This window comes from Zingiber officinale, chromosome 9A, assembly GCF_018446385.1.
Source record: "Zingiber officinale cultivar Zhangliang chromosome 9A, Zo_v1.1, whole genome shotgun sequence".
Lineage (NCBI taxonomy): Eukaryota > Viridiplantae > Streptophyta > Magnoliopsida > Zingiberales > Zingiberaceae > Zingiber > Zingiber officinale.
Window position 1 is genome coordinate 48815925 of NC_056002.1, and position 23860 is coordinate 48839784.

Below are 23860 nucleotides of genomic sequence, written 5' to 3' on the forward strand. Positions count from 1 at the left end.
AAATTAAAAATTCTAATCCAAATCAAGTTGTAAAACTTGAAGAGGAAAACTCAATATTAAAAATTGAAATTAATAAACTTAAAGAGCTATTAGAAAACTTTACAACTAGATCTAAAAACTTGAATTTAATTCTAAAAAATCAAAAAGGTGTATACAACAAATCTGGGCTTCGATACAAGCCCAACTCAACAAATAAATCATTTATGTCAGTTGTAACTCAAAACAAAACACAAACTAAAGCTTGGGTTCCAAAAGCATGCCTAACCACGCAAGTAGGAATTAACCAATACTATATACCTAAAAATAAAATATATTATGTAAAATAAAACAACCCAATTCAAAATCCTAACTATAAAACTAAATCAACTAAACCAAAATTAAATCATAAAAATAACTATAGAACAAACTCAAACCCAAATTATCATCAAGTCTATTATAATTACAAAAGTAATCGATATAAACCCAAAACTAAAATTAAAAATTCTGATCAATAATTCAGGGGAAGGCTCCAAACTAGTTGACACCTCTAAAAGTAACCTACCCGATAGGGTAATTAGGATTAGAGTAAAAAGGGACAAAAGTTTAACTTGACCTACGGTACTGGTGAAGTTTTGGATGATAGCAGGTTAGGGAAGCTCTGTCTATGCATGTCTAGGAAGATATGACTTCGACCTGGTGTATTTGACTTAGTGAAACTAACTGAAGCTACCCCTTACGGATCCTAACTAATTAGACCAAAGTTTTGTAGTAAGTTCAGTGGATGAGACTATTTGGAAAACCTCGAAGGCATGGTTACTTTAATGATGTCCAAGCGACTCACCATACCCAGAAGTTTATCCAAAAAATACCTGTTTGTTGAACCCAAAGCTAAACCTGAATCTAACAAAAAGTTAAACTAAACCTTGAAATTGAACTTATCTTATCTCACAAAAATTATAGGATTTCTTAATTGAAGGCATAGATCGGATGAGATGACTAAGAAATTAAAATTAAAATTAAAATAAATTAAATTAAATTAAGATAAAATAAATTAAATCAAATCAAATCAAATTAAGATAAAATAAAATAAATTAAATCAAATCAAATTAAATTAAAATAAATTATATTAAATTAAATTAGATTAAAATAAATTAAAATTAGATTAAATTAAATTTAAAATTAAATTAAAATAAAGTTAAATTAAATTATATTATATTAAAAATTAAACTTAAAAAATCAAATTAAAAATTAAACTTAAAAAAATTAAATTAAAAATTAAACTTAAAAAATTAAATTAAAAAGTAAACTTAAAAATCAAATTAAAAATTAAACTAAAAAAATAAATTAAAAATTAAACTTAAACCTAAAAATTAAATTAACTTAAAATTAACTTAACATTTAAATTAACTCAAATTGACTTAAACAGTTAACTTAAATTTAATTAACTTAAAATAAAATTAATCTTAACTCCTACCTATTGTAGGAAATCAAGTGGGTATTGGATAATGGTTGCTCCAAACACATAACTGGGAATCACACCAAATTCACTCAGTTAACCTACAAAAACTTTGGAACAGTTGCCTTTGGAAACAACGACAAACTTAAAGTCATTGGGATAGGTAATATTGAACTCAAAACTGATTTCATTATTAAGAAAGCATTACTTGTCAAAAAACTCAAATACAATCTTCTTAGTATAAGTCAACTGTGTGATTCTGGATTTAAGGTTAGGTTTTTTTCCTCTGAATGTTTAATTAAAAACCTAGATAACCCTACTATGAGCCTAAAAGGGTTTAGAAAGGACAATATCTATGCAATTAACCTAACTTCTTCCTCACTTAAGTGTTACTTAACACAAAAAGAAGAAACCTGGTTATGACATAGAAGAATGTCACACACAAACTTTAGAAATCTAACTAAGCTAAATGGATTAGTTAGAGGCCTACCAAAATTACTTAACTTAGATTCAACAATCTGTAATGTTTGTCAACAAGGTAAACAAACAAAATCTACTCACAAATAAATTAATCAACTTCAAACAAATTCAATACTAGAACTATTGCACTTAGATCTATTTGATTCTCATGGGGTTAAATCAATAAATGGTAGTCTATACTACCTAGTAATCATAGATGACTACTCTAGGTTCACCTGGGTAAAATTCTTAAAAAATAAAGATAAAACATTTGAAATCTTTACTAATTTTTGCAATCAAGTTGAAAATGAAAAGGACCTAAAAATTAAAAGAATTAGAAGTGACAATGGAGGTGAATTTAAAAATCATAACTTTAACCAATTCTGCCTTGAAAATGGTTACTATCATAAATTTTCATGTCCTAAAACACCTCAACAAAATGGAATAGTAGAAAGAAAAAATAGAACCTTACTTGAAGCCTCTAGGACAATGCTAAATAAGTATAACCTACCAAAATACTTTTTGACAGAAGCTGTTAGCATAGCCTGCTATGTACAAAACTGAACCATAATAAATAAAACTCATAATAAAACTTTATTTAAAATATATTACAACAAACAACCTAATATTGAATACTTGGAAGTATTTGGATGTCCAGCCTACATACTAAATATAAGAGAATACTTAGGAAAATTTACATCAAAAATAGAAAATGGAATCTTTGTAGGATACTCGTTAAACAGTAGAGGTTATAGAATATACAATAAAGTTATATTAAGAGTTGAAGAAACCTCAATTATAAAATTTGAAGAGTCCAACCAAAACATAGAACAAACTCAGGTTCAACCAATTGATTTTGTTCAAAGTAACACGAGTCAAGAGGGAGCCAGTGAAAATATAGGTTAAGAAGAAGAAGATCAATCTCAAGTGAATGAACCTGCTATAACCATAAGAGTCAACCCAAATCATCCAATAAACCAAATTAATGGTGACCCAAACCTAAGAGTTCAAACTAAGTCATCCTTCATAAACTTAAGTCAAATATCTCTAATCTCAAAAATTAAACCCAAAACAATAGTTGAATCCTTACTTGACCCAGATTGGATCATAGCTATGCAAGAACAATGTAACGACCGCCCTCCTTACTACTACTCTGAGGGCGACCGCTACCTAACTACTAACTCTACTTAACTGGTATTACTTACTCTAATATCAGAAATATTTAAAATCTGCGGAAAAAAAATCTGAGCATAAAACTCCATCACAGATTTTAGTTCTTACTACACTTCATATGAAGCATACATGGCAATTGCTATCAAGAAGAATTATAGAAAACTAATACCTCTACTTGTCAACAGCTAGCATACATGCAAGAAAGTAGTAACTATCATACTTGCGATCGAAACTTTCTCACTGCAATTTCTTAGCAACTAAAATAATTTCGGCTACAAACAGCATGTAATTTACAACAACTACAACATGTTAGAATTGGAGCTAAAATGAGCATACAATTTATCACTAAGCCGACAACATAAAAATATCTGCACTTGCATGCTTATAAACTCCACTACAGCAATCAAAATCCCCTTTTTCAGCAGCCCAGAAAATCAATTCCAGCCGAACTTCAAGATTTCCAGCAAAACCAAAAATCACAGATTCCAGCCGAATACAAGATGCTTATCTCTCCAAGGAATGCTAATGTACATTTCCAGTATTTCAATTCTAGCAAGATAAAAACTTTCCAGTAGTACAAGGGAAACTTCAGCAAGAATTCCAGCAAGCAACATAAATAGCAAGGCAGGTAAACAATTCAGCAATACTAAGAGGCATTTTCAGGTTCAAGCAATGCAATTAAGCTAATAACAGATCTCTAATTTATCTAACAATTTGAAACGGAGAATCTAATTAAACTTTTACTTAGGTCCCAAGCTTCCATGGTTCAGCATCACACACCCATTAAGCATTCTCCTTGTCGCCTTCCTTTATATCACTTTCCCTTTTCCTTTATCTGCAGTAGGAGGAAATGGAAACTATAAGCAAAAAGCTTAGTAAGTACTAATCTATCTCACAAAACTCGGAAATGCATAAGTACAAAAATTCTGAACAAAACTGCAAACTCAGCAGTAACAGAAATCCAGCTGCATGCTTAAAATAAAGCTATTCATGCTTGTGCAATTAGCAAGGTAAATCAGAAATCGAAGTGCTAAGATATACAACTACTCATGTTCGTTGAATTGCAAGAAAACTACACTGCATGCTTTAAACAAAGGGTTGTTCTTGTCCATTAAATAGTAATAAAAGGGTCTAAACTTGTTAGAGCTTAACCCTCTATTAAACTTATACTTCTTATACTTTAGAATATTAATCTCTTGGGTCCAGGCTTAGTACCAATGCGCGCTCCCTAATAGCGACTGAGGTAGCGAGCCATCAGTCCTATGAGGGTAAAGACCTTGGTCTTACCAGGGCCAAGACCTTGGAATTGGTCACCTGGATTTGTTTAACGACAACCTTGGAAGTCGGGTACTAGCCTCTTACTTTAAATTACTTGTTATCTTTTCCTATCAAGACTTTGGTCTTTCCTTTACTTCTAATCTCTCATAACCTTGAATAAATGCTAAAGGTGAAGCCGTAAAGCTAGAATTAATGCTAATCATGCTCAACAAGGAAGTAAAATGTTGTTAATGCTCATGCAAGTAACAGGAGTCTAAAACAGAATTTTCTTTCACATGATACATGTACTGAAACTCCGAAAGAACAACATAAGCTAAAAACTAAAGATAAACATGCTAATTAAAACACAACATATTATAACTTTACTAACAGATCTAGATCTATTAACAACACTAACATGCTAATTAAAAATAATAACAACAGCATATTATAACTTCAATCAATAAGCTTCTGATACTACATAGATGGATGTTCGTAATCAGTGGGGAACAAGGAAACCAAATTGTAATTGCTAAGGGGGCATCTAAAGCTACAAGTTCAAAGCTAAAATTCTTGATGTAAGGTTGTCCTTGCCCGAAATGCTAAAATGACAACAAAAGGATTCACAATTGCGATGCTTAAAACCAGGTCTGTTCTGGCTTCTTAACCTAACCAGGAAATCCAGTTGTAATGCTCTAAACAACTAAATCATGTTGTGAAAGTAAAGGAAGGAAACAGAACTTCTAAAGCATGATAAGTCTAACAGTACGCTCCCAGTAAGGCTATTCGTGCTTGGAATTAACAAGGCAAAACCTAATGGCATGCTAAACACATAGGGAAAGCGATCTAATCGGAAAGCTCAAAAGGGGTGTCTATTCATGCTCGGTGAGGAAGCCATGAAGAAAGCAAAGTCGCGGAACTACTCCTACTGTAGGTGAGTAGCACTTACCTTAGGTTTTCTTGGACTTACAGCCGACGAGAAACTTCTAAGATTTGCGGAGAAGTTGTTTCCCCAGCGATCTCTTTGTATCTACTTGTTCTTCTCGACAAGGGGATCACGAAGGTGTGAAGATCTCGCCAAAAAAGGTGCTCACCGGCCATCAGAGACAAAGCCTTAGGCTTGTCGTCTTCGTTTTCGCCCGAACAGCGAAGTCGCCGCGCGTGAGGAGGAAAGGAGAAACGGAATTAGGGGTTCAGGAAAAATAAATCCCGAAACTCTTTAACTTATCCTTTATACCCTTGCTTATTACCGGCTCCTATAACTACTTAATACTAATTCGGTTCCTATTTGTTCATGAAATACTTGCTTGATCACTTGGTTATCACGTTCCGCTTACAACTTACAACTTGTCCGAGGTTTACGGGTCGAACCTCGGCTTGGACATTTTTTTTTGTCGAAATTTCTTTCGTTCAGAGACATTACTAAATGACCTCAGAAAATTCCATAAAAATACTCTAAAAATTCCTAAAAAACTCTAGAATATTTTAAAAGCATTTTCAAATATTTTTAAGGACATTTAGAACTCGAAATAGGGAAATTTGGGTCGTTACAATCCCCCATACCTTATAAAAAGTTCATCCTCGAATTTAGAATAACTCTGGATATTTCTGTCTCATACTGTCCTCATGCTCCCAAGTAACTTCCTCGTGCTTCTGATTCTGCCAAATGACCTTCACTAGTGGCACCTCTTTGTTTCTTAGTTTCTTGACTGCTCTGTCCACTATCTGTGTAGGTCTGCTCTCATAGCTAAGATCCTCCTGGATTTGCACTGTCTGAGGCTGAATCACTTGGCTAGGGTCATGAATACACTTCTTTAACATGGAGATATGAAATACATTGTGTATTGCTGACATGTCTTGTGGTAAGTCCAGCTTGTAAGCTACTTTCCCAATCCTCTCTGTAATCAGGTAAGGTCCTACATAGCGAGGACTTAATTTGATCTTCTTACCAAATCTCATCACTCCCTTCATAGGGGCGACCTTGAGAAAGACTGTATCCCCCACTTGGAATTTTAGTGGCCTACGGCGGGTGTCAGCATAACTCTTCTATCTAATCTGGGCAGTCTCAATTCTCTGTCTGATCTTTTGGATAACCTGAGTGGTCTCATCTATCATCTCTGTCTAAATGCCCAGCTCTACCATTTCTTTTCTTTCACCTGCTTCTTGCCAGCAAATGGGTGATCTGCACTTCCTGCCATACAACGCCTCATATGGTGCCATCTTGATGGTGGCCTGATAGCTATTGTTGTAGGCAAACTTAGCTAAGCACAGATACTTGCACCAACTTCCCTTGAAATCTAGCGCACAAGCTCTGAGCATATCTTCTAAGATTTGATTTACTCGCTCTGTCTGTCCATCAGTCTGAAGATGGAAGGCTGCGCTGAACTTGAGTTTGGTGCCTAGTGCAGTCTGAACACACTCCCAAAAGTGAGAGGTGAAGTGTCCATCTCTATCAGAAACAATAGATTTAGGAACTCCATGAAGTCTGATCACTTCCTTGACGTACAGTTGTGCCAACTGCTCTATGGAGTGGGACACCTTGATGGCTAGAAAATGGGCAGACTTGGTCAATCTATCCACTATTACCCATATTGCATCATATCCATTCATGGTTCTTGGAAGACCTGTTATGAAGTCCATGGATATGTCTTCCCACTTCCACTCTGGTATTGGAAGGGGTTGTAGCATTCCTCCTGGTCTCTGGTGTTCTGCTTTGACTCTCTGGCATGTCGGGCAGGTACTGACATATCTAGCAATGTTTTTCTTGAGTCCAGACCACCAGAACCTCTATTTCAAGTCTTGATGCATCTTGGTGGAACCAGATGATTCCACTATCTGATACTCGAAACTCTGAATTTCCTTCTTCTTGTATCCCTTGCTTGATCTTTTGGATATCTGGATCTTCACTTTGCTTTCTCTGTATATCCTCAAGCAGGGTTGACTCTAAGGTCAATGCAGAGATTTACCCATAAATAATTTCAACTCCAAAGTCTGACAACTCTTTCTGCAGTGGCAGGGCAATGATGACAAGGACATCAGGAATGCACTGGACTTTCTGCTTAGTGCATCTGCCACTTTGTTTGCTTTACCTGGGTGGTAGAGGATTTCACAGTCATAATCTTTAACCAACTCTAGCCACCTACGCTGTCTCATGTTTAAGTCCTTCTAGGTGAAGAAGTACTTAAGACTCTGATGGTCTGTGAAGATTCTGCACTGGACTCCATACAAATAATGTCGCCAGAGTTTCAGTGCAAAGACCACCGCTGCCAGCTCAAGATCATGAGTGGGGTAGTTCTTTTCATAATCCTTGAGTTGTGTGAAAGCATAAGCTATAACTTTTCCTTCTTGCATGAGTACAGCTCCAAGGCCCATCTTGGAAGCATCACTGTAGATGTCAAAACTCTTGTCACTTTCTGGAACTGTCGGAATGGGGGCACTGGTCAGTCTCTTCTTCAGCTCTTGGAAACTCTGCTCACATTTGTCTGACCACTCAAACTTTTTGTTCTTTCTGGTCAGGGCTGTAAGTGGAGAGGTTATTCTAGAAAAGTCCTCTACGAATTTTCTGTAATATCCAGCTAAACCAAGAAAACTTCTGATCTCCCTGACGTTCTTGGGCCTATGCCAATCGTTGACTGCTTCTATCTTGGCAGGATCCACTCGGATACCTTCTTTAGAAACGATGTGACCTAGAAACGCCACCTGATTTAACCAGAATTCGCACTTTGAGAATTTAGCATAAAGCTATTTCTGCTGAAGGGTCTGTAGTACTATCCTCAAGTGCATGTCATGCTCCTCTGGGGTCCTTGAATAGACTAGAATGTCATTGATGAATACGATGACAAATTTGTCAAGGTATTCTCTGAACACTCTGTTCATTAAGTCCATGAAGACTGCTGGTGCATTAGTCACACCAAAAGGCATGACTACAAACTCGTAGTGTCCGTATTTGGTCCTGAAAGTCGTTCTGGGTATATCCCTTTCTTTCACTTTCAACTGATGGTACCCAGAGCGCAGGTCTATCTTTGAGAACACTATTGCCCCTCTCAACTGATCAAATAAGTCGTCAATCCTGGGAAGGGGGTACTTGTTCTTGATTGTCACTTGATTCAGAGCTCTATAATCTATGCACATCCGCATAGATCCATCCTTCTTCTTGACAAACAACACAGGAGCTCCCCAAGGTGAGTGACTAGGGCGGATGAAGCCTTTGTCAAGTGGCTCCTGAAGTTTCTCTTGTAACTCTTTCAGCTCTGCTGGAGACATGCGATACGGAGCTTTTGAAATTGGACCGGTACCAGGAACCAATTCAATCTCAAACTCCACTTCTCTGTTAGAAGGCAGTCCAGGTAGCTCTTCTGGAAATACTTCTGGATACTCACATACTACCCGAACATCCTCCTTCTTGAGTCCTTTCTGTTCTTCTGCATTTACTATGTATGCAAGAAAACCAGCACACCCTTTAGCTAACATCTGGTGAGCTGCTAGAGAAGAGAGAAGTTTCTGGGTCTCCTCCCTTGCACTCCCGTGAATTCAAAAGGTGGTTCACCCTCTGGACTGAAGATTACTTTCCTTCTGCGGCAGTCCACTGAAGCACTATACTTGCTAAGAAAATCCATACCCAAAATGATATCAAAATCTTGCATGGCGAGGACTACCAGGCTAACATATAGTTCTCGGTCTGCAATTCTAACCGGTACAGCTCGAAGCCACTGATTGGACTCCATGACTTCCCCAAAAGGTAGGGTGGTCAAGAACTTGGAGTTCATACTCTCTGTAGGCACCTGTAATTTACTGGCAAAGGGTACTGATACGAAAGAATGGATCACCCCAGTATCAAATAGTACAGTAGCTAAATGCTGAAAAATAACTACTTGACATGTTACAACCGTGGAGGCACTAGCAGCTTCCTCTTTGGTGAGGGAGAATACTCTGGCACTATCAAAGGCTAGAACTGGTGGAGCTTCCAACCTTCCCTGACTGATATAGGGTCCCTCTAGTGCTGCTTCCATGTGATGTAACTGTGCAGGCTTGCCTCCATATTGCACTGGCTGTGGCTGAGGTGCTTTGGGCTTGTTAGGACATTCTTTATTCATGTGTCCTTCCTGACCACAGCAATAACATCCAGTCTTACCCAAAAGACAGGCTCCTGGATGTGTTCTCCCACATTTGGGACAGAGAGGGAACTTGGTCTGCTTGTTTGCTGGTCCTCCCTTCTGGTTACCTCCTGAGTTCCACTGCTTTCTTTTATTACCCTTGCTTTTCCAGTTCTGATTTCTCGACTGGGGTTTCTGACTCCCCACTGTCTTGTCCTCTATCTTCATTGGCTTGTGTTGCGCTCGTTGTGCTTTGATGTTGTTCAGGTAGTGCTCAGCAACTAATGCCCTACTGATCAACTCTTCACCAGTCTGGGGCCGGTGAGCTCCACTACTCACATTCAGTGCTATCTATGGTCTCAGCATTCTGAGCATCAGTTTGACTCACTCCTTCTCTGTACTTACTAGCTCTGGGCAGAGACGAGCTAGTCTGTTGAATTTCTTGGCTGCTTCTTCCACTGACAGGTCACCTTGTTTGAACTCTATAAATTCCTCATAGTGCTTGTTGGTGATCTGTAAGTGGAAGAACTCTTCATAAAACTCTGACTAAAAATCAGCCCAGCTCATCTGATTGGTTGCCCTCTTGGTCTTTATCCTCTCCCACCACATACAAGCATCTCCTGACAAGCAGAAAGAGGTGCACTTGACCTTCTCGACTTCTGGCCAATCAAGAAGCTCCATTGTGCTCTCCAATGTTTTGAACCAAGCCTGGGCATCCCAGGGCTCAATTGTGCCTGAGAAGCTCTCTGGTTTCAGTTTCAGCCACTGCATGAAGTAAGCTTCTGGTCTCTGAGGTGCTGTGACGACTCCCAGGGCAGCTGGTGGAACCTAGGTTACCCCTGGAGTCTCCACGATTACAGCTGTAGGAGTGGGAGGAACTGGTTGCTGATTTGTCATCAGATTGGCAATCACTTGTTGCTGCTCTGCTACTTGTTTCTGGAGTTGAGCAACAACTTCAGAGAGATTGGGCCCAGTTGCTCTGGCCACTTCGTTCTCCTGAGCTAGTTCCTCAGTACGAGCAGTACGGGGACGTCCTCTTCTTGCCATCTAATTATGCAAAGAAAAAGACTTGATATCTTCACTATCCTTTCTAAACATACATATGTATATGAATAAAAGAGAAACAAAACTTCTATCTTACTAAAGCGCATATAAGCAATTACTTCATACTGCAAATAATAAAGAAAGCATAAAAAGAAAAACTTAAATACTTTCTTACTTGAAGACGACAAGGCTGATGTTGATGTGTGTGATGCTGGAGTATGGGAACTGCTCTGATACCAACTGTAACGACCGCCCTCCTTACTACTACTCTAAGGGAGACCGCTACCTAACTACTAACTCAACTTAACTGGTATTACTTACTCTAATATCAGAAATATTTAAAATTTGTGGAAAAGAAATCTGAGCATAAAACTCCATCACTGATTTTAGTTCTTACTACACTTCGTATCAAGCATACATGGCAATTGCTATTAAGAAGAATTATAGAAAACTAATACCTCTACTTGTCAACAGCTAGCATACATGCAAGAAAGTAGTAACTATCATACTTGCGATCGAAACATTCTCACTACAATTTCTTAGCAACTAAAATAATTTCGGCTACAAACAGCATGTAATTTACAGCAACTACAACATATTAGAATTAGAGCTAAAATGAGCATGCAATTTATCACTAAGCCGGCAACATAAAAATATCTATACTTGCATGCTTATAAACTCCACTACAGCAATCAAAATCCACTTTTTCAGCAGCCCAGAAAATCAATTCCAGCCGAACTTCAAGATTTCCAGCAAAACCAGAAATCACAGATTCCAGCCGAATACAAGATGCTTATCTCTCCAAGGAATGCTAATGTACGTTTCCAGTATTTCAATTCTAGCAAGATAAAAACTTTCCAGCAGTACAAGGAAAACTTCAGCAAGAATTCCAGCAAGCAACATAAATAGCAAGGCAGGTAAACAATTCAGCAGTACTAAGAGGCGTTTTCAGGTTCAAGCTAAGCAATGCAATTAAGCTAATAACAGATCTCTAATTTCTCTAACAATTTGAAATGGAGAATCTAATTAAACTTTTAGTTAGGTCCCAAGCTTTCATGGTTCAGCATCACACACCCATCAAGCATTCTCCTTGTCGCCTTCCTTTATATCACTTTCCCTTTTCCTTTATCTGCAGTAGGAGGAAATGGAAACTATAAGCAAAAAGCTTAGTAAGTACTAATCTATCTCACAAAACTCGGAAATGCATAAGTACAAAAATTCCGAACAAAACTGCAAACTCAGCAGTAACAGAAATCCAGCTGCATGCTTAAAATAAAGCTATTCATGCTTGTGCAATTAGCAAGGTAAATCAGAAATCGAAGTGCTAAGATATACAACTACTCATGTTCGTTGAATTGCAAGAAAACTACACTGCATGCTTTAAACAAAGGGTTGTTCTTGTCCATTAAATAGTAATAAAAGGGTCTAAACTTGTTAGAGCTTAACCCTCTATTAAACTTATACTTCTTATACTTTAGAATATTAATCTCTTGGGTCCAGGCTTAGTACCAATGCGGGCTCCCTAATAGCGACTGAGGTAGCGAGCCATCAGTCCTATGAGGGTAAAGACCTTGGTCTTACCAGGGCCAAGACCTTGGAATTGGTCACCTGGATTTGTTTAACGACAACCTTGGAAATCGGGTACTAGCCTCTTACTTTAAATTACTTGTTATCTTTTCCTATCAAGACTTTGGTCTTTCCTTTACTTCTAATCTCTCATAACCTTGAATAAATGCTAAAGGTGAAGCCGTAAAGCTAGAATTAATGCTAATCATGCTCAACAAGGAAGTAAAATGTTGTTAATGCTCATGCAAGTAACAGGAGTCTAAAACAGAATTTTCTTTCACATGATACATGTACTGAAACTCCGAAAGAACAACATAAGCTAAAAACTAAAGATAAACATGCTAATTAAAACACAACATATTATAACTTTACTAACAGATCTAGATCTATTAACAACACTAACATGCTAATTAAAAATAATAACAACAGCATATTATAACTTCAATCAATAAACTTCTGATACTACATAGATGGATGTTCGTAATCAGTGGGGAACAAGGAAACCAAATTGTAATTGCTAAGGGGACATCTAAAGCTACAAGTTCAAAGCTAAAATTCTTGATGTAAGGTTGTCCTTGCCCGAAATGCTAAAATGACAACAAAAGGATTCACAATTGCGATGCTTAAAACCAGGTTTGTTCTGGCTTCTTAACCTAACCAGGAAATCCAGTTGTAATGCTCTAAACAACTAAATCATGTTGTGAAAGTAAAGGAAGAAAACAAAACTTCTAAAGCATGATAAGTCTAACAGTACGCTCCCAGTAAGGCTATTCGTGCTTGGAATTAACAAGGCAAAACCGAATGGCATGCTAAACACATAGGGAAAGCGATCTAATCGGAAAGCTCAAAAGGGTGACTATTCATGCTCGGCGAGGAAGCCAAGAAGAAAGCAAAGTCGCGGAACTACTCCTACTGCAGGTGAGTTGCACTTACCTTAGGTTTTCTTGGACTTACAGCCGACGGGAAACTTCTAGGGTTTGAGGAGAAGTTGTTTCCCCAGCGATCTCTTTGTATCTACTTGTTCTTCTCGACGAGGGGATCACGAAGGTGTGAAGATCTCGTCGGAAAAGGTGCTCACCTGCCGCCGGAGACAAAGCCCTAGGCTTGTCGTCTTCGTTTTCGCCCGAACAGCGAAGTCGTCGCGCGTGAGGAGGAAAGGAGAAACGGAATTAGGGGTTCGGGAAAAATAAATCCCGAAACTCTTTAACTTATCCTTTATACCCTTGCTTATTACCGGCTCCTATAACTACTTAATACTAATTTGGTTCCTATTTGTTCACGATCACTTGGTTATCACATTCCGCTTACAACTTACAACTTGTCCGAGGTTTACGGGTCAAACCTCGGCTTGGACATTTTTTTTTTTGTCGAAATTTCTTTCGTTCAGAAACAATACTAAATGACCTCAGAAAATTCCATAAAAATACTCTAAAAATTCCTAAAAATCTCTTGAATATTTTAAAAGCATTTCTAAATATTTTTAAGGATATTTAGAACTTGAAATAGGTAAAGTTGGGTCGTTACAAAGAATTAGCCCAATTTGAGAGAAATGAAGTCTGGGACTTAGTACCACCACCCAAAAATAAAAAGATAATAGAAACAAAATGAGTATTCAGAAATAAATTAAGTGAAAATAGAGAGATTATTAGAAACAAGGCTAGACTAGTTGCTAAAAGATTTAGTTAATTAGAGGGACTTAACTATGATGAAACATATGCCCAGTAGTCATACTAGAATCCATAAGAATGCTACTTAGCTATGCAGCCCATAAAGCATTTAAATTTTACCAAATGGATGTAAAATCTATCTTTTTAAATGGGTTAATAAAAGAGGAAGTTTATATAGGTCAGCCACCTGGGTTTGAGAGTTTAGATCATTCTAACCATGTATTTAAACTCAAGAAAGCCTTATATAGTTTTAAACAAGCACCTAGAGTATGGTATGAAAGGTTAACCTCTTTCCTAATTTTCAAAGGGTTCAACCAAGGACAAATTGGCCCAACTTTATTTGTCAATTCAATCAACCAAGATATTTTTATAACTCAAGTATATGTAGATGATATAATCTTTGGGTCAACCAATTCAAAATTTTTACAAGAATTTACAACCCTAAGGGAATAAGGATTTGAAATGAGCCTAGTAGAAAAATTAACTTATTTTTTAGGGTTAGAAATTAAACAAACAAATGAAGGTAATTACATTTATCAACAAAAATATATTAAGGAACTACTTAAAAAATTTGGAATAGAAAATACTAAAGAAATAAAGACACCTATGACAACTAACACAACCTTAAATGATGACCCAAATGGAAAACCAATTGACCTAAAATACTATAGGAGTGTCATAGGTAACCTTCTATACTTAACAGTAAGTCGACCTGATTTTTATTTGCAGTTAGTATGTGTGCTAGATACCAAACTCGTGCTAAGGAATCACATTTGACTAATGTCAAAAGAATCTTTAGATATCTCAAAGGAACATCAAATGTAGAAATTTGGTATCCTAGAACACCCAATTTTAAACTCATATGCTACTCTGACTTAGACTATGTTGGTTGTAAACTGGATCATAAAAGTACAAGTGATGGGTGTCAGCTACTTGGTCCATCACTTGTCAGTTGGTTTAGTAGGAAGCAACACTGTGTTGCCTTATCTACTACTGAGGCAAAATATATAGCTATAGGAGAATGTGTTGCCTAGTTATTGTGGATGATACACACTTTAAAAGACTTCAATTTAAATTTTACAAATATAAAAGTACTAATTGATAATGTTAGTTCAATTAATTTAACCAAAAATCATGTGCATCATTCAAGAACTAAATACATCGAAATTAGACATCACTTTATCATGGACCATCACTAAAGGTGACATTGAACTCAAATACACTGAGTCCAAGTCAAACCTAACTCACATATTCACTAAACCCCTCCCTGAAAGTGAATTTAGTAACGTATGTCGACAATTAGGAATGTGCTTAATAGACTAGGACTACTACTTTCAAAATTGTTTTCAAAAATTATTTAAAATTCTAGGGTAAAATTCTTTATTTATTTTTCTCAAAACTTCCCTTATTTTTAGAATTTTTAAAATTACTTTTAGCCTTAGTCTTGATCAAACCCTTAGAAAATATGCTCCTATAGGTCTAGAACTTGAGCATCTTACTAACACTAGGACTACCTTGTTTGTGTATTACTAAACTTAGAAAGGGGCATAGGCAAATTGTCTGGACTTAAGATACTTATATCAGTGCATCAATACAAGTCTGGGCATTAAAAACCAAACTAATAATAATCAGGTTAAGTTTTTCAGCTTAGTCAAACACTAACTGGATAAATTAACTTAACCTGATTAACCAAATGAAAACTGCTATCTTCTGATAGTTACTAAGTAACAAATGGTTAGATAGTTAAGGACACTTTTTAGTTATTTATTTTGAATTAATGTCAGGTTCAGGGGGAGGATTAATAACTTTAATATATTTTTGAAAACTACTTCATTTTTTATTAGCATTTTCAAAGTTGTAAAATTTTTAAAAAAAAACTTCAAAAATCTTTTAAAAGATGACTTTTAAAAAAGCTGTTTGAAAACTATTCAAGTTTTTTTTGAAAAAAATAGTCTTGAAAACTTAAGTTTTACCATTTCATTCATTTTTGAAAACATTCCTTATATCTTTTTCAAAATTTCAATTTTTGGTTTATCAAATTATTTTCAAAATATTTATTGTTTTTATTTTCAAAGATTTTTTTTCTTACCTTAAAGTTATTTCAACAAAAATCTTTTCTTTTAAAAACCTTATAAAAAATTAGTAAATTCTGAAACCAATTTCAAATTTTCTAATATTTAAAGTTATAAAACTTTTTTTTGGAAAGCTTATATTTTGAAAACTTAGTGGATTTTGAAAATAATTTCAAAATTTCTTTAAAAATATAAGATATCTTTAAAACAATTTCAAAACTTATATTTAAAGTTTTGACTTTTATCACTTTATAAGATATCTTCAAAAGATTTTTTCAAGTTAATTAATTTTATAAGTTAACTCCCCAAGTTATCTTGAGAATTTTTCTATTGTCAAATTTTCTTACTTTACTTAGCAAATTTTTCATGACTTGTCTATCTTTAATTTTTTGATGAATGCCAAAGGAGAAGGGTTAAGTAGTTTAAGTTAGCAAAATACCAAAAATATAATATTAAAACAAGACTAATTTAAAAACCATATCATTCTTTTCATATTATTTTCCCTAATTTAACTCAGGTTGTCATTGTATCAAGAAGGGGGAGATTGTTGGTGTAAGTTGCATTAACGGTCGAACTCAGGTTTTGATGAATGACAAAGTAAGTTAAGTTAGGTTTATTGTGATCTAACAAGTTAACTAAGTATGCAGGAGAAGTCCAGATAGGTCGACGGGCTAACCGGATATTTGGCAAGAAATCCAACTAGGTTGACGAGCTGACCAGATAGCTGGTACAAAGTCCAGCTAGGTCGACGGGTGGACCGGATAATTGGCGCGAAGTCCATCTAGGTCAATGGGCCAACCAGATAGCTAACATGAAATTCAGACAGGTCGACGGGCTGACCGGATGTCTGGCAAAACGGTAAGTTAAGGTAAGTCACTGGAGATACGAGAGAGGAGTGATTTGGTGAGAACGCGTTCCCCATTTGAGGGAACAGTAGGCGTCGATCCAACTTAGATCCATTTCGAAAATCTAAGTTGAGATCTTGATTAGATTCTGGTCTCGAGGAGACAGAATCTAATTACAACTCTATTTTTTATAAATTATGCTAACTTTTGTTTTGCAGGGTAGTATAATGTTTATTGCCTCAGACTAATCTTTTTCTTGCAGGAAAAACCTATGTTGGAAAAAGGAGTCTAGGTGTCTGGAAGGGATCCAGGTTCTCAGAGCTGGTTCAGCGCCTGGAATATAAAACTCTATCTCGTCACAAACATGGAGTGCGCTAATTGGCTAGGCCAACGTCACGGTCCAGGCGCCCGGAAGGGATCTGGGTGCTAGAACTGCTTATATAAGCAGTCTTCCACGAAGAGCCAAACTCAATTTCTTTTATGATTGCTCTCTTGTGCGCTACTCCAAAGATGCTCCTGCGACACTACGAAGCTCCTTTGACAACCTGCGACTCAGTTTCATTTTCCTTGTTGTCGGTATTCTTTATAATTCTTGTATTAAAATTGTGTAATACTTTTGTGAATTATTAGTGATTTCCCAATGAAAGCATTCTCACGTGGGGGCCTTGGAGTAGGAGTCGACGAAGGCTCTGAACCAAGTAAAATTGGTTTGTTAGCATTGCTTCAATTTTTCTGTTTCCGCTGCTTACTTGATTAAGTTTTAATGATCGCTATTAACCCCCCCCCCCCCCTCCATCTAGTGAACTTTACTATCCAACAGAAACAAATCGAATTGAAATCTAAATAACTTAAACCATATCATGTTTATGTTTGTACTTTTTCCCCTAACTTAATCTAGGTTGTCATTGCATTAAAAAGGGGAAGATTGTTGGTGCGATTTTGCACTAACGGCCTAACCCAGATTTTGATGAATGATAAACAAGTTAAGTTAGGTTCTGTTGTAATCTAACCACTTAAATACATGTGTAGGAAATCCAGCTAGGTCGACAGACCGACCGGATAGCTAGTATGAATCCAGCTAGGTCGACGGGCCGACTGGATAGCTGATATGAAATGCAGCTAGGTCGACGGGCCAACTGGATAGTTGGTACGAAGTCTAGCTAGGTCAACGGGTTGACCGGATAGCTGTCACAAAGACCAGCTTAGTTGACAGGCCGACCGAGTAGCTGGCACGAAGTCCAGATAGGTCGACGGACGGACCGGATGTTTGGCAAACTGGTAAGTTAAGGTAAGTCACTGAAGGAGAGTGACCAAGTGAGGACGCGCCCCAATTGGAGGGGCAGTAAGCATCGGTCCAGTTTAGGTTCTTTTGGGATCCCTAAGGTGAGACCTTGACTAGTTTCTGATTCTAAGATAACAGGAACTAATTACTACTCTGTATTATTATTAAATTGTCCTAATACTTATTTTGCAGGATATTTTTAGACTAATATTATTTTGTAGGGAAAATTACCTTCGAATGAACAGTGTCCGAAGGCACCTTCAAGTAGTGAAGCCGCCTTCGTACTGTTCATAGAAGGCACCTTCCATGGCTATGAAAGGCGCCTTTCGCAGGATAACTTTTGGCTGAAGTCATGGATAAGCACCGGGTTGTTTGGGATCAAGTTTGCCTCATTGGAGGTGCCTTCCATACCTTTTATAAGGCTATCTTGAGAAGACAATGGGCAATAACTTCCATACGAGCTACTACGTGCCTGTTTGAGATTCCGACTACTCCGGGCTCCAAGGAGTTCCGATTGAGGTCGGCAGACTGACATTGACATGAGCACTCCCACTTCAATTCCAAAAAGTGTCAATAAAATTTTGATTTGTGTAATTAATTACTACAAAAGGACAAGTGCAGGGTGTTGCACTTGTTCTAACTTTCCTTTGTATTTCGATTCCCTCTTCTGGAGGTACCGGAAGAGGTTTATAGTGAATTACCCATCGATAGGTCCACAGGACCTAGGTCTTAGAGTAGGAGTCGTTGAAGGCTCCGAACCAAGTAAACCGCTTGTGTTCTTCTCGTGCTTGCTTTTTATAGTTTTCTTTTCCGCTACGTTCGTACTCTGTTTCTTTTAAAACCGAAAAGATAAGATTTTGAAAACCACGTGATTCACCCCCCCCCCCTCTCACGTGCATCTCGATCCAACAGATATAATGTTGTAATGTCTATCTGATACTATGCTCATTGATTGTGCATCAACAGCAAAGAATCTCTTCGTATGATCCAAAAATCACTGCCATGCAGACCCACATTCAACTTCAACGATTCCAAATGCAACTAGCAGGATATTATCATTACCATCGATCACTGTAGTTGTCAACAACACACTCGAATACTTTCGTCTTAGATGTGTGCATCAATTCTAATTAGTTTGCATAGATAAGACTTGAATACTCTTTGACAAGTGCCAAAAGCCTAAAAATGGCACTAAAACTTATTGTTACCATTCCTGTGTAGTGTCACATAAGTTTCAGGATCCCTGACTCTTAACTCACACAGATCTAATAGAAGATCTCTATATGCCTGATCATAATTTCCAACGACCTTCTTTATCACTTTCTCCCAGGCTGTAGGACCATTGGTGGCCGGCTAGAGGGGGTAAAAAGTCCTATAAAGAAAAAAACCTTCCTCGAACTTTTATAACTTTATATTAAACTAACACTTGTATAAAATAAGTACAAGACTGAAAAAGAAGAACCACAAAAGGATTTACTTGGTTACAACCGGGGAGGTTGTTAATCCAAGGAAGTTGAAAGGTCACTAAACTCTCCTTCAGGTGAAGAAGCCTCTTTATAACAATTAAAGCATTCAATTACATAACAAAACTAAAGAAGAATCAATCACAAGTATTGTTCTGAACCACTAGGACTAGGATTGTATTTATAGTCCTAGTCGGGGTACCTAGAAGGATTCCAGGCACCTCTAGGGGGATAAAACTTTATCCCCATCGCAATGGATCACGTCAAACTCTATCCGGATAAAATTTATTGTCTGGGAGCCCAGACCTAAGTTAACTTTTTGTTAACTGTTTGGTCCGGGTTCTTGCTCCGGCTCCGCTCGCTTGGGTCCGGGTCTTCCGCTCCGGCTCCACTCGCTTGGGTTCGGGTCTTCTGTTCCCGCTCCACTTGCATTGGTCCGGGCCTTCCGCTCCAGCTTCACTCGCTTGGGTGATCTTGGCCATCCGAAATGGGTCTCATCAGAACCTAACTTCCGACCTTCGAGCAGTCTTCCACTCCGGCATCTCGTCCCTCAGAAACGTCGCGCACCTCCTTCTCGTCTGCCCGTGTAATCTTTCGTGTCACCTCATCCCTCGGTCTCACTAAGCCCATCAGCTCTCTCCCGTGTTGTCCTTCTTGTCCACTGCGTCTTTTTCTCGACTTCTTGTGTTCCTAAGTTCCTGCACACTTAGACACAGGGGTTAAATACCAACATGACCTAATTTAACTTGGTTGATCATATCAAAACCACCATGGGACACTTATAATCTCTCAGTTTTTGATGTGAACAAACCCAAGTTAAGTTAGGGTAAACCACAAAAATAATAGTTATAAAATAAGATTTTTACAAGTATAAAAATTAACAAAAAATAAAAAGTGTACTACCCTTCCCTAGACTTAATCTTTACTACTCCCCCTTTTGATCACATTAAAAATGGGGTAGCTTAAAAAAAGATTCTACTTAACAACAATAAAAAAAGTCTAAGGGCTAGTTAAAAAAATATTAAAGTTTTAAAAAAAATTAACATATTTAAGCCAGAAAAAATTTTATATAAAGTTAAAAAAAATAAAATTTAACATTCAAAAAATTTTAACATTTGAAATTTTTCTTATAGTTAAGTGATGAAGTTCTCAAAAAAAATAACTTTTAAATAATTTCTAATAAAATTTTTAGCAAACATTTAAAAGTATTTTTATAACAACTAATTGCTTAATAGTTAGTCAATTAAATACTTATTTCAATAATTAGTTTCTAGGTTGTGGCAAGGCACTAAACCTTCTTAGATATTAGTGCAACAACCACTTTCTAGACAAAACCTTTTTAAAAAATTAAATACTTAACTTTCTGTCTGAAAGCCAAAAAAAATATTAATCTAAATATGATTTTGGAACCCAAAATAGGTTTCTTCCTACAGAATTAATCAAAAATTTCTTAGAAACATATTTCTGTCATATTTTTCTAATTTGACCCATATGAAATGTATAATATGCTGGTGCAGCGGGCTGGTAAGAGGGGAGGGGTGAATTATCTGAAACAAAAAAAATACCCTCCTCGTTCTTTCAACTCTTAAGGTGCAATAATAATAAATAAAAATAAAAGAACAAAATTAAAGAAAAGACTCAGAAATTGACTTGGTTACAACTTAGGTGGTTGTTAATCTAAGGTGGTTGAAAAGCTCAGTCAGAATCTCCTTCTCTGAAGGTGGAGAAGCCTTTTACACAATAAAAGCTTAAGTAGTTGCTAGGAAGTTAGTACAAGAGTTGATTATTAATTCCCTAGCTCCAGGGCCCTTTTTATAGGGCCTGGAAACTCTATCTTCAGCTTGAGGGCACCTCCGATAAACATGGAGGGCGTCTCCAGCATGGCATTTGGATAAAATTTTATCCAAATACGAAACGGTCACTTTGACTGGTTTGAGGGCACCCTCAACGCTATGGAGGGTGCCTTCAATGTGGAGGGTGCCCTCAATGCTTCAGCGTATAAATAGCTCCAGCTTTCCTTTGAATCTTCCGCTACTCCGTTCGCTTGGGTGTGATTGTGGTCAACCGAAATAGGGCTCACCCGAACCCAATTTCTAGCCTTCTCCACGAGCAGGCTTCCGCTCTGGCTCCTCGTCCCTCGAACATCGCATATGTTCTTCTCGTCCACCAGTGTACTCTTCCGTAGCTCTTTCGTCCCTCGGGCACACCATGCCCGTCGGCTCCCTTCCTGTGCCATCCTTCTCGCCAGCTGCATCTTCCGCTCAACTTCCTGTGCTACTAAGCTCCTGCACACTTAGACACAGGGATCAAAATCAAACAGAACCTAACCTAAATTGGTTGATCACATCAAAATAATCACGGGGTCCAACATAATATCAGTTTAATCCTTTATAGGTTCTAAAATTTAAAGCAGAAAAAGTGAACTTTTAAAGTTTTCTATTTGTTCCTTTAAATTAGCATTTTCAATTTTCAATTTATCAAGCTCCTCTATTAAGCATGAATTTGATAAGATTCTTTTTATTTCTAAATTATCCTTTTTCAAATTATCATTTTTATTTTTTAATTTATAAGTTGATTTAGTCATAGACTTAATACCGACATAGAGTTAATTAGGAGGTAAGAGACATACATCACATACCATGTCGGATCTAAAGCTTGATTATCCCCCTACTTCGCTGCTTTCGTCTGATGTTGCTCCTCCTTCATCAATGTTGGCTTCTGAGGTGCTTTGATCTTCGTGGCTATCCATCAGTACTAGTCTGGCGTATGTTTCTATTTCTGATTCGGATGATGAGCTTTCGTTTTAAGTAGCCTTGAGATTCTTGTGTTTGTTTGGCTTGGGCCCCTTGTCTTTTCCCTTTTTGAGCTCCGGGCAGTCCTCCTTTATGTGTCCTTCCTTTTGACACCAGTAGCATCAAACTTTTCTTCTATTTCTTGGAGTTTTTCTGTTCTACATTTCTTTAAATTTATTAGATCTAAAAAATTTCCTAAACTTCCTTATCATATAAGCTTCTTGGTCTCCTTCCAGATCTGAGTTTGACTCGGATTCATTCTTCTTGGTGACTCTTAGTACCAGGTTCTGGCTTGACTCTTTACTTGCTCCTACACATCTTGATTCATGTAATTCTAAAGTTAAAAATAATTCTTCTAGCGTTCTTACCTTCAAGTCCTTCAAGATGTAGTGCACGCCGATGATTGAGGTCTATTCTGGAGTCTTGGGAAAGGCGTTGAGCGTGTAGAGTACTGAGTCCTGATTAGTTACTGTTTCACCGAGGTTGACCAATCCAGTGATCAGTTCCTTGATCTTTGTGTGTAGTTGGGTTACCTTCTCATCTTTTTCTAGACGTATGTTTGTTAGTTGATTTCGAAGAAGGTCTCGTCATGCGAGCTTCATTTCGGATGTGCCTTCGTGGAGTTTCAGGAATTTCTCCCAAAGTTCTTTGGCCGACGAGTAGCTTCCAATGCGGTTGACTTCTTGAGACGGCGACACACTCAACAGGTGATATTCTGCTCTGCTGTTGGCGACGAAATCACTTTGTTCCATCTTCATCCAAAGATACTCATCTTTCTCTATGCTTTGTTGATCTTTTGGAACTACAAAACCATATTTAATAATTAAAAGAATTTCAAAATCAGTTTTTAGAAATACCTCCATTCGTCATTTCTAGTGCTCGAACTCCCCCTCGAACTTTGGTGGGACAAGGCTTGGTCCGTCCATTGATTTTGCTTCGGTCGACGGTTAGTCCTTCTGAAGCAAACCTTTCTTTGATACCACATGTAGGACCCTTGGTGGCCGGCTAGAGAGGGATGAATAGCCCTGCAAAGAAAAACGAACCTTCCTTGAACTTTTATAACTTTATATTTAACTAACACTTGCATAAAATAAATACGAGGCTGAAAAAGAAGAGGCACGAAAGGGTTTACTTGGTTACAACCGGGGAGGTTATTAATCCAAGGAAGTTGAAAGCTTACTAAACTCTCCTTCAGGCAGAGAAGTCTCTTTACAGCAATTAAAGCACTTGATTACATAACAAAACTAAAGAAGAATCAATCACAAGTGTTGTTCTGAATCATTGGGACTAGGGTTGTATTTATAGCCCTAGTCGGAGCGCCTGGAACCCTTCCAGGCGCCTCTTGGGGGATAAAACTTTATCCTCATCGCAACAAATTACGTCAAACTCGATCTAGATTAAATTCATGGTTCGGACGTCCAGACCTAAGTTAACTTTGTGTTAACTATTTGGTTCGAGTTCTTGCTCCAGCTCGGCTCACTTGTGTCCAGGTCTTCCGCTCCGGCTCAGCTCGTTTGGGTCCAGGTCTTCTATTTCGGTTCTGCTCCCTTCGGTGTTCTCAGCCATTCAAAATAGGGCTCACCCAAACCCAACTTTCGGCCTTCGAGCAGTCTTCCGCTCTAGCTTCTTGTCCCTCGAAAATGTTGCGCACCTCCTTCTTGTCTGCCCGCATACTCTTCCGCAACACCTCATCCCTCGGACGCACTGAGCTT